We start from the raw sequence: 10,000 nt of genomic DNA, 5'->3' as shown, positions 1-10,000 counted from the left end.
ATTAGTGAGACCAGACTCCATGAACCGCGGGCCCTAAAGTCCATGTTTGGCGGACAGTTTAACATTTATTTTTCTTCCTGTTTGCCGAGGATGGGCGGTAGTGGCACGGCGGTTCTTTTCGCAAGAGTTTGGATCTCCAAGTAAAGACGATATTTACGGACCCGGAGGGTAGACTGGTTGTCCTAGATGTGGACAGCAGCGATGGAGGCGCTTTTCGGTTGCTGGCAGTTTATGTGCCTCCTTTAACAGGTCGGTCGGACTTCTTTCGACGTCTAGAAGTATTCCTGGGAACGTCTCGTCCCTTACTTTTAGTGGGGGATTGGAATGCTACCTTGGACGTGGGGAGTGACAAAACTAGAAGGGGATGCAAAGGCCTCAGAGACCTGCTCAGACGCTTCCAGTTGTCTGACAGGTACCGACTCGACCACCCAAATGTGCCAACGTGGACTTGGAGCAACCGCATTGGGTCGTCGAGATCGTATCTAAATAGGATAGTATGTAGGACAAGAGATAGAGATAGTTTAGGATGTCCACAGTTCCACATAGTCAGCTACACGGATCACAAACTTGATAAGGCACATAGGCAGGGTCCCGGTTACTGGAAACTAAACGTGTCTTTCCCGTCGAGACAGGTTTTCAGAGACCGGATTAGCACGTTAGTAAAGAGGGCTTTGACAGGAGTCATCGTCAACAACAAATGGTGGTTTGCCCTCAAGAGAGCAGTAAGGGCGGAAGCAATAAGGTATAGCAGGGCACTAGCTGTAGAGAGGAACAGAGTAGAGGGGGAGCTAGTGATAAGGTTAGAAGAGGCATTGCGAAGTGGCATCGCATCCGACGTTTTAGCGGCGAGGTTGGCCCTCGACCAACACTTCAATGCTAAACACGAAGGGTGTGCTGTCAGGGCAAGGATGCGTGCTCTGAGGAATGAAGGTGTTGGAGCCGCACGAGAGGCCCGGGTGGCGGAGGCGCAGCACGGTAACAGAGCCACCATCCGGTCTCTGGTAGACGAACAGGGGCGCGAATTGCTCGAGCCGAGCAAGATGTGCGAGGCGTTTCAGAGGCATTTTGCCCGACTGTTCGGGAGGAGTGGAGAGCGAGAAGGCAGGGTGGACTTTAGTGCCTACCTGCAAAGCTTGCCACGACTCTCGGCAAGAGATTCGGAGTGCTGCGAAGGGGTTATCACGGCGGAGGAGGTGTGGGACGTGATGGCGGGTTGCTCGACGGACAAATCTCCGGGTTTGGATGTTCTGCCCTACGAGCTTTACAACTGTATGCCAGACTTGTTTGGAGACGTCTTGGCGGCCGTGTACTGCAACTGGCAGCAGAACGGGAGCATTCCCGGTATTGTGAGCCCTGAGCGGTAACGCTGCTGAAGAAAGATCCAAACAAGGGGGACGCCATAGATAACTTTAGGCCCATCAGTCTGCTCAATGCAGACTTGAAAATTTTGGCCAAGATGTTAGCCAAGCGGTTGGCGCTTGTCATCGAGAAACTGGTCGGCACGGAGCAGACGTGCGCCGTGCCGGGCCGGAGCATCCATGACAAACTCCATCTGATGCGCTACATCATAGAGAGGGTAGTTAAGGAACCTGGCATGGGTGGGGCCCTGATCAATTTGGATCAATCCAAAGCTTTCGATAGGGTAGCCCATCGATACTTGGAGGCCGTCCTCGAAGCGGCCGGTTGCGGTCCCGTTTTCCGCGGCTGGATGGCTGCCTTGTACACAGGCATCCGTTCGATTATTCGCGTCAATGGACGTTTATCGGGATCCTTCGACATTGCACGTTCGGTCCGTCAGGGATGCCCCCTGTCGCCGCTCCTGTACGTATTGACTCTCGAGCCACTACTGCGGAAGCTGGCGACATCTCCGGCTCTACGTAGACGAAGGTGAGCAGGTGTGGTCGCCGTTTGTGCGACGTGCTTTCCCGCAGCTCGTATCCATGACCGAGCTGCAGTCGTGGATCAAAAAGAGGCCGAGGAATGGCGAATGGCACCGTGAGTGTTGCGTTGCTCTGCAACAACTTTGCCGTCCCGGGTCGACCTTGAGCGGCCGCATCACAACGAAGTCATTCTATAGGGGATTAATGGAGGGCAGGAACGACGACGATCTCGGGGCGAACCTGGGCGTCTACGAGGAATACCTGACCCGCTTGTTCAGGATGACTTTCGGGCCGGGACCTATGGACAACTTCCAGAGGTCCCTGGCCTGGCAGTGCTACCGAGAAGCGCTACCTGTTCGGGATAAGCTCTATAGACACGGCTCGCGAAATGCGGGGCCGACCTGCCCGAGATGCGGTCAGATCGACGAAACCGTTCTACACGCACTCGTGCAGTGTCCAACCATTTCGGAGCTGTGGGCTTATGTCGAACGACTGCTGTCACGTGTGGGTCGAGTCGGTTTATCAACCGAGTCTATCGTCAATATCGTCACGCCTCCTTCCTTTAAACGGGAAGGAAGAGCTGTATTTATCGTACTTGTAGCTATGGCGAAAGAATGCATCTGGTGGACGCGTCTGAAAGGATTAGAGACAAACACTTTCCTCTCTGTTCAATCTCTAATCAACTTTTTCAAGTATCACTTGAAAAGGAAGGTGAGAGTAGAGAGGCAAGTGTTGTCTAGCAAATGTTTCGAAAAAAGATGGATACATGTAGCAAGAATGGCACGTATGACCGACGAAGCCACCTTGACCATGATTCTATGAAACGTTTAAAATTTTGTAAACAGAGATCTACTTACGTTTCTTGCATAAAGAAAATAAATTTTATTTAACAAACTGTGACACTAAGGACTGAGGTTACCGTGGTCTTTTCGTAGGTTTTTCTTTCCACGGATAACCTCCCCATTTATTGGGAATTTTCTGTATTATATCGTATTTTTTGTAAATACCCCAAACGTTTTGTGATGTTTTTTTTTCATCGTTGTCCCCAATTTTTTTTCTGCTTTGTTTTCGCCCCCCTCGAAAAGAAAAACTCTACATTTGTATTTTGTCCCCTCTGTGTTGAGCCCTGTGCGGCTAATAAAGAAACATATCTATCTATCTGCAGTTTATAGAAAACGAATTTCTCCTCCCGGATCAAATTTAACATTATTAACATCTTCAGTTGTCCAAAGCTTGGGTTCAATACTTACTCGTTACTATGAGCGTTTCTTCCCTATTAAGTTTCTTGTATTTGCTGAGTGGCTACAATCAATTTCTTCATTCGTTCTTTTATGATGAAGATGGCAAGCTGGCAGAATCGTTAGCACGCCGGACGAAACACTTAACGGTATTTCGTCTGCCACTATTTTCTGAGTTCATATTCTGCCAAGGTCGATTTTGCCTTTCATCCTTTCGGAGTCGATAAATTATGAACCAGTTGATTCACTGAGGTCGATGTAAACGACTTGCCCTTCCTCCAAAATTTCAGGACTTTCGCTTAGAGTAGAAATGTGCTTTTATGACGAGAAGGCAAGATTTAAATTTTCACCTTTTCGTAGTTGTTTGATTGTTGTTGGTATCATATTTTATACCTTGTTATTTGTTGGACGAAGTAGTTCAGTTACAGACTTTTGGCACTAGTATAACTTCTTCCGATTAACAACGCGTATATTGTTAGATGCTTGCCGGATTTTTTGTGTGTGGTCAACACGGCGGTTTCTCATTTACTGAAGGTTGAATTTTGTTGGACGACAATAAGAGAGCGCGAGATAGATGAAGATAGAGAGAGAAAGTAAAAGAGATGAGAAATGTTTGACATATGCTACAATTTATAGAATACGAATTTTTGATTTGCGACAATGAATCTCACAAATTGAAATCAATGAATATAAATATGCTATTGAGTTATAAAACTGAATTATAGTAGTTGATGCTTGAAGATTGCAATGGCTTGAAACTTGAATCCGGTGATAGGAATTCAGTTTCAAAGGCATTACTCTCCACAAAACCAATTACACTCGTTAAACATATTTGAAAATTCGTACACACACGTGGGCGCACGCACACACACACGTGTGTGTATCTATCTATCTATCTATCTATCTATCTATCTATCTATCTATCTATCTATCTATCTATCTATCATATATATATATATATATATAAATATATATATATATATATATATATATATATATATATATATGAAATAAGACTTAAGACTCACACATACACACACGTGCACATACATACAAATAGGCACACACACGCACGTGTGTCTGTGCATCTCTCTATCTCCCTATCTATTATATATATATATGTATATATATATATATATATATATATATATATATATATATATATATATATATATATATATATATATATATATATATATGTATATATATATATGTATATATATATATATATATATATATATATATATATTTATATACTGACTTAAGACTCACACACACACGCGTACACACAAAGACATACACACATAAAGAATCACACACACGTGCGTATATCTCTCTATCTCTCCATCTATCTTATATATATATATATATATACTAAAACTTAAGACACACACACACACGCACACACACAAACACATACACACACACATATACTTCACGAATCAAATATAATATTTGTCACTTAATAGAAGACTTACACCAGAAGAACTTCTGCGCAGAGTTATTGTTTAACAGAACATCAGCTATGGTGATTACAAGAGTTTTATTGCCATCGTTATATCATTCTGTTATTATTATCATCATCATTATAATCATCATCATCACCATCATCATCATCATCATCATCATCATCATTATTATTTTTATTATTATTTTTATTGTTGTTGTTGTCATTATTATTATTATTATTACTACTACGGTTATGATCATTACTTTATATAAAGACACCTATTTGAAGTCAATAAATTTCTTGTTCCATTCGTAAAGCTATGTGACATTCGATGTTAAGTTCGATGTTAAATGTTAAACTTCGTATGATCGTTTAGAAGTAACAATGGGGTGTAGGCGGAGGCAATAATGTGTGTAATTCGCTTAAGCATTATGAAATAGAAGACAGCTTACATATGTATCTGTGCATATGTTTATATATATTACGCACATATGTATACGTACACACACACATATATATATATGTACGTATATATGTACATATATACGTATGCATATATATATGTATATATTTTTATGTATGTTTGCGTATATGTATGGATATATATATATATACATATATATATATATATATATATATATATATATATATATATATATATATATATATATATATAAATGTATGTATATATATATATATATATAAATACATATATATATACATACAGTATATATATTAACCATTTCGTTGTATTTCTCTCCCATGTACGTATTTTTCTTAATGGTATCTGGAAAGTGAATCAGAAATACATTCATATAGAATATTCATACATACCTACAAGCATACAATTATATGGCCATACATATATTCATACATGCATGCATTCATATAGACTTGTGGTTACTATTCATTACAGTAATATTAAGTTTGAAGTAAGATTAAAAGGAGCAAATATATCATTAATCATGTTCTGTATTTAATTTTTCACTTTCTTCCGTTCCATTCTGTTCTCAGTTCTTGTTGAATTTCAATGTTAAACCGTATCTTCTTCTGTATCGCCAAATATATAAGGAACACGATACGTATGGTAACATATAAATTAATTATCTATATTTATATCGATCTACCTATGAATCTTACTTTAAAACTGTTTATCGCAATGTTGATTTGTGTAATTCTCTGTCTATCTGTCTATCTATTTCTCTGGCTCTCGGTTGTATTCCAGTTTCATTCTTTTTTCTTCCTGCATCCATGGCTATGTCCTTCTATTACAATAAGTATAGAGTATTACATTTCTGTCTGTCTGTCTGTCTGTTTGTCTGTCTGTCTCAGTATATATATATAAATAGGTAGATAGATTGATAGATTAACAGATAGATATAGATATCTATCTATATATGCATATGTATGAAAATATAATTGTGTTGTTTTGAATACACATCTCTATAGATATATATGGTCACTCATACACACACACACACACACGCACACACACACACACACACACACACACACACACACACACACACACACACACACACACAGAGACGTGTATGTAGATTAATCTGTACAGTTAATAGTAGTCTGTGCAACCAAATACGCTTGATTAAATTATGTATCTACTACTTTGTGTGAAAATATTAGCAGTTTTACAAGAATGACGTTCAGAGACGCATCTTTATTCGAAATAGACGTGCTATATCGTGAAAATCAATGGAGCGCTTTAATGACATCTCATTGTCTTTTCACCTGGGGCGTATTTACAAGACTAGATCTTAGTGTCCTACCCACGAGCACGATAAAATTTATAGTTCATCTCCTTGTCTCTCTATCTCTATTTCTGTGTGTGTGTGTGTATATATTTGTATATATGTATATATATATATATATATATATATATATATATATATATATATATATATATATATATATATATATATATATATATATATATATATATATATATATATATATATGTACACACAAACACATATATATATGTATAAAGAGACCGATAGAATAAGTACTAGGCTTACAAAGAATAAGTCCTGGGGTCGATTTGCTCGACTAAAGGCGGTGCTCCAGCATGGCCGTAGGCGAAAGGTCATTTTGTATGTTACTTGTCTTGTTTTCCCTTTGTTTCTCTCGTTCATTGCGTACCCAACCTTATTTTCGTATTTCATGTTGTTTACGTTTTATGACGTCCTGTACCCATAATGCATAACTATATACATATACATGTAAATATTATTATAAGATCTGGTAATTAGTCATATATTAATATATTAATTAATATCGATTAATTATCAGGGGGCCAGCACATTTAAAGAATCAAAGAGATTCAGAAATATTATCTGCAATCTCAGGCGATTAAGGTACAATTTAAAAATAACGTCGACCACTAACGTGGACAATTAATGCGCTAGAAATAGATCACATTTTGTGTCTATTAAGACCTAAAAAGTTCTCAACATGAAATATAGCAGCATACCAAAAACGTGAGCGGGCAAGACATTTAAAATCACATAAAAAAATCATTATTAAACAGGAACCAGGATTGCAGATAATATTTATAAATATGTTCTTTTGAATTTATACGTTTTTGCGTCGTAACTCCTTTATTATTATTATTAAAAAATATATATATATATATATATATATATATATATATATATATATATATATATATATATATATATATATATATATTATTTATATTAATATTTGATTGAACGCCATGCATCCATTTCTAAGTAATTTAATTTTAATATATTTGATGCGACTCTACCCTTTACTGTTCCTTCTCTCTTTCCCTTTCGTTTTCTCTCTCATCCTTTCTCTGATTCCTTTTTCTCCGCTTCGCCGTTTTCTATCTGTCTCTCTCTCTCCTACTTTCTCCTTTACTCTCTCTCTCTCTCTCACTCTCTCTCTCTCTCGTTGCTTACACGTGACCATTGTCCATCAGTACCTTCCTCGCGTGATCATCTTTCTTTTTCTTCAGTCTGTCGTGTAGTCCAGACGCATTCTTATCTGTCTCCTCAACTATCTTTTCTTTTTTCAAAGAATCTTCTTCCAGTGTTTGCGACCTTACCTCGTCTAGTCTAACGGCCTTCCTCCATGTTTGTTTTCGCTTCGTTTGGTTTATTGTAAGTCCTGCTTTTGTTACCAACTTTGACCATCCGCAAATTCCAAATTTTATTTTGGTTTGCTGGAGCAACTGCCTTCACAGTCTTATATTGTCGTTCAATGCTCGAAACTGTGAGTCGAAGGACAGACGACAACTAATGAAGGGTCTTTTTGTATGTTACTTGTCTTGTTTTCCATTTCTTTCTCTCGTTCATTGCGTACCCAACCTTACATTCGTATATCATGTTTACGTTTTGTGACGTTCTGTACCCATATATGCTTATCTATGTACATATATATGTATGTATGTACATATATGTATATATATATGCATATATATATATATATATATATATATATATATATATATATATATATATATATATATATATATATATATATATATATATATATATATATATATATATATATATATATATATATATATATATATATATAATTTATATCATTATTTGATTGGACGCTACGTATTCATTTCCAAGTGAGTTTAACTTAATATATGTGTTATGTATGTATCAATTATGTATCTGTGCGTGTCTGTATGCATGTCTATGTATCTATCTATCTATGTATCTATCTATCTATCTATCTATCTATCTATCTATCTATCTATCTATCTATCTATCTCTCTATCTATCTATCTATGTCTTTTTGTCTGTATATATATTTGCATATATTAGAATGCTCTTGGAAGTGTAAAAAATAGTATATTAACGATATATCATTAATAATCTACTTTATATAATATATATATGTATATGTTTGTGTGTTTATATATATATATATATATATATATATATATATATACACGCACACACATATACATATATACACATGCTTGTTTGCGTATGTGTGAAAGTAAATATATTGACATACATGAGACACTGTGTATTCAATAACAAAGCTCATTTCGAAATCCATAACATTGTATCAATGATGTATGATAAATAGAGATAAAAATACGAAAATATAGAACACAACGCTTTCGTTTTTTACTATTAATATAAATTATCAAATTCCCTAAGGAGTATTATTTTGGCATTGTTATTACGAAATAAACATAAATAACTTCATTATGAAAATCATAGCAAATATATATATATATATATGTCTTTCCTCTCAACTCTGTTAATCCATATGAATTTACTTTGTGTTGCTCTCCCCAACACTTTCTCTCTCCCCCGGTCTCTCATTCTCTTTTGCTCAATCGTATGTTCTTACTGTATCTATATTTCCCGTTCTTTGCCATTCCCATCGCTTTTGCTGCTCTTCTTTCTCACCCAATTCGTATTGCATTTATACTTGTATATAGACAGACACAGACACAAACACAGACACCCATGCGCACACACATACGCCTAAACATGGCTCCCTCCTTTCCTACCTTCTTATTATATTCACTGACCATTCTCGTACACTCTCCCTTATATCTATTTTTGTATTCCTTTTATTGTTTTCTTCTATTTTCGTCTATTTCTCCCAACCTTCTTCTCTTTCCTCTTCTTTATTCCTAGGTTCCCGTTTTAGACTTGACCCTATTAATACATTCCCTGATGAAGAGATATAACAAATATTCTGGAAACAGCTGTAAGACCTATTTATAAATGTTCTATTTATACACAGCCTTGGTTTATTTTGATCTCATTAAGAAAAGTAAATGCTTAGGGTCAATCCTATGTGCATATTTACACACACACACACACACACACACACACGCACGCGCGCACACACACACACACACGCACGCACACACACACACACACACACACACATTTTTTTTCTTTTTTTATAGTTTTAGCTTAGAGCTGCGGCCGTGCTGATGCATGATATATACAAATATTACAGAATGGGACAAGACCACAAAACATCCAGACAGTTCGGTGATACACAAAGGGACAAAATATCCAGATAGACGATACAAAGAAACCACGGACAGGTCATTCGGAGTTTTCTTTCTTCAGTCGAGATCCAAATTATCCTTGCAATTTCAGCTGGTTATTCTCGATGTTGCTCCAATCTGGCCAGCCCCAAGGAAGAACTAAGCGGTTAGCATTAGATTCCTTGGATGAAAGCAGCGATTGTAAGCAAAAACAAGGACGGAAAAACAACGAACAATGTTACACAAATACAAAAAAAATAATAAATCAGGACATAACAACAGATGTCTTTCGACTAAGGACGAATAAAAGCTGGCGTATATGGAAATAAGGCCTTACAGCCGGGATGGATACAAGATTTCAAAGGCACAGGAGAAATAACAATGTTGCACGCACACGCACACACAG

The sequence above is a fragment of the Octopus bimaculoides genome, chromosome 8 (genome assembly GCF_046866305.1).
Source record: "Octopus bimaculoides isolate indiv1 chromosome 8, ASM4686630v1, whole genome shotgun sequence".
Classification (NCBI taxonomy): Eukaryota; Metazoa; Mollusca; class Cephalopoda; order Octopoda; family Octopodidae; genus Octopus; species Octopus bimaculoides.
The sequence above is the reverse complement of the archived record's forward strand: the minus strand, read 5'-3'. Positions refer to the sequence as shown.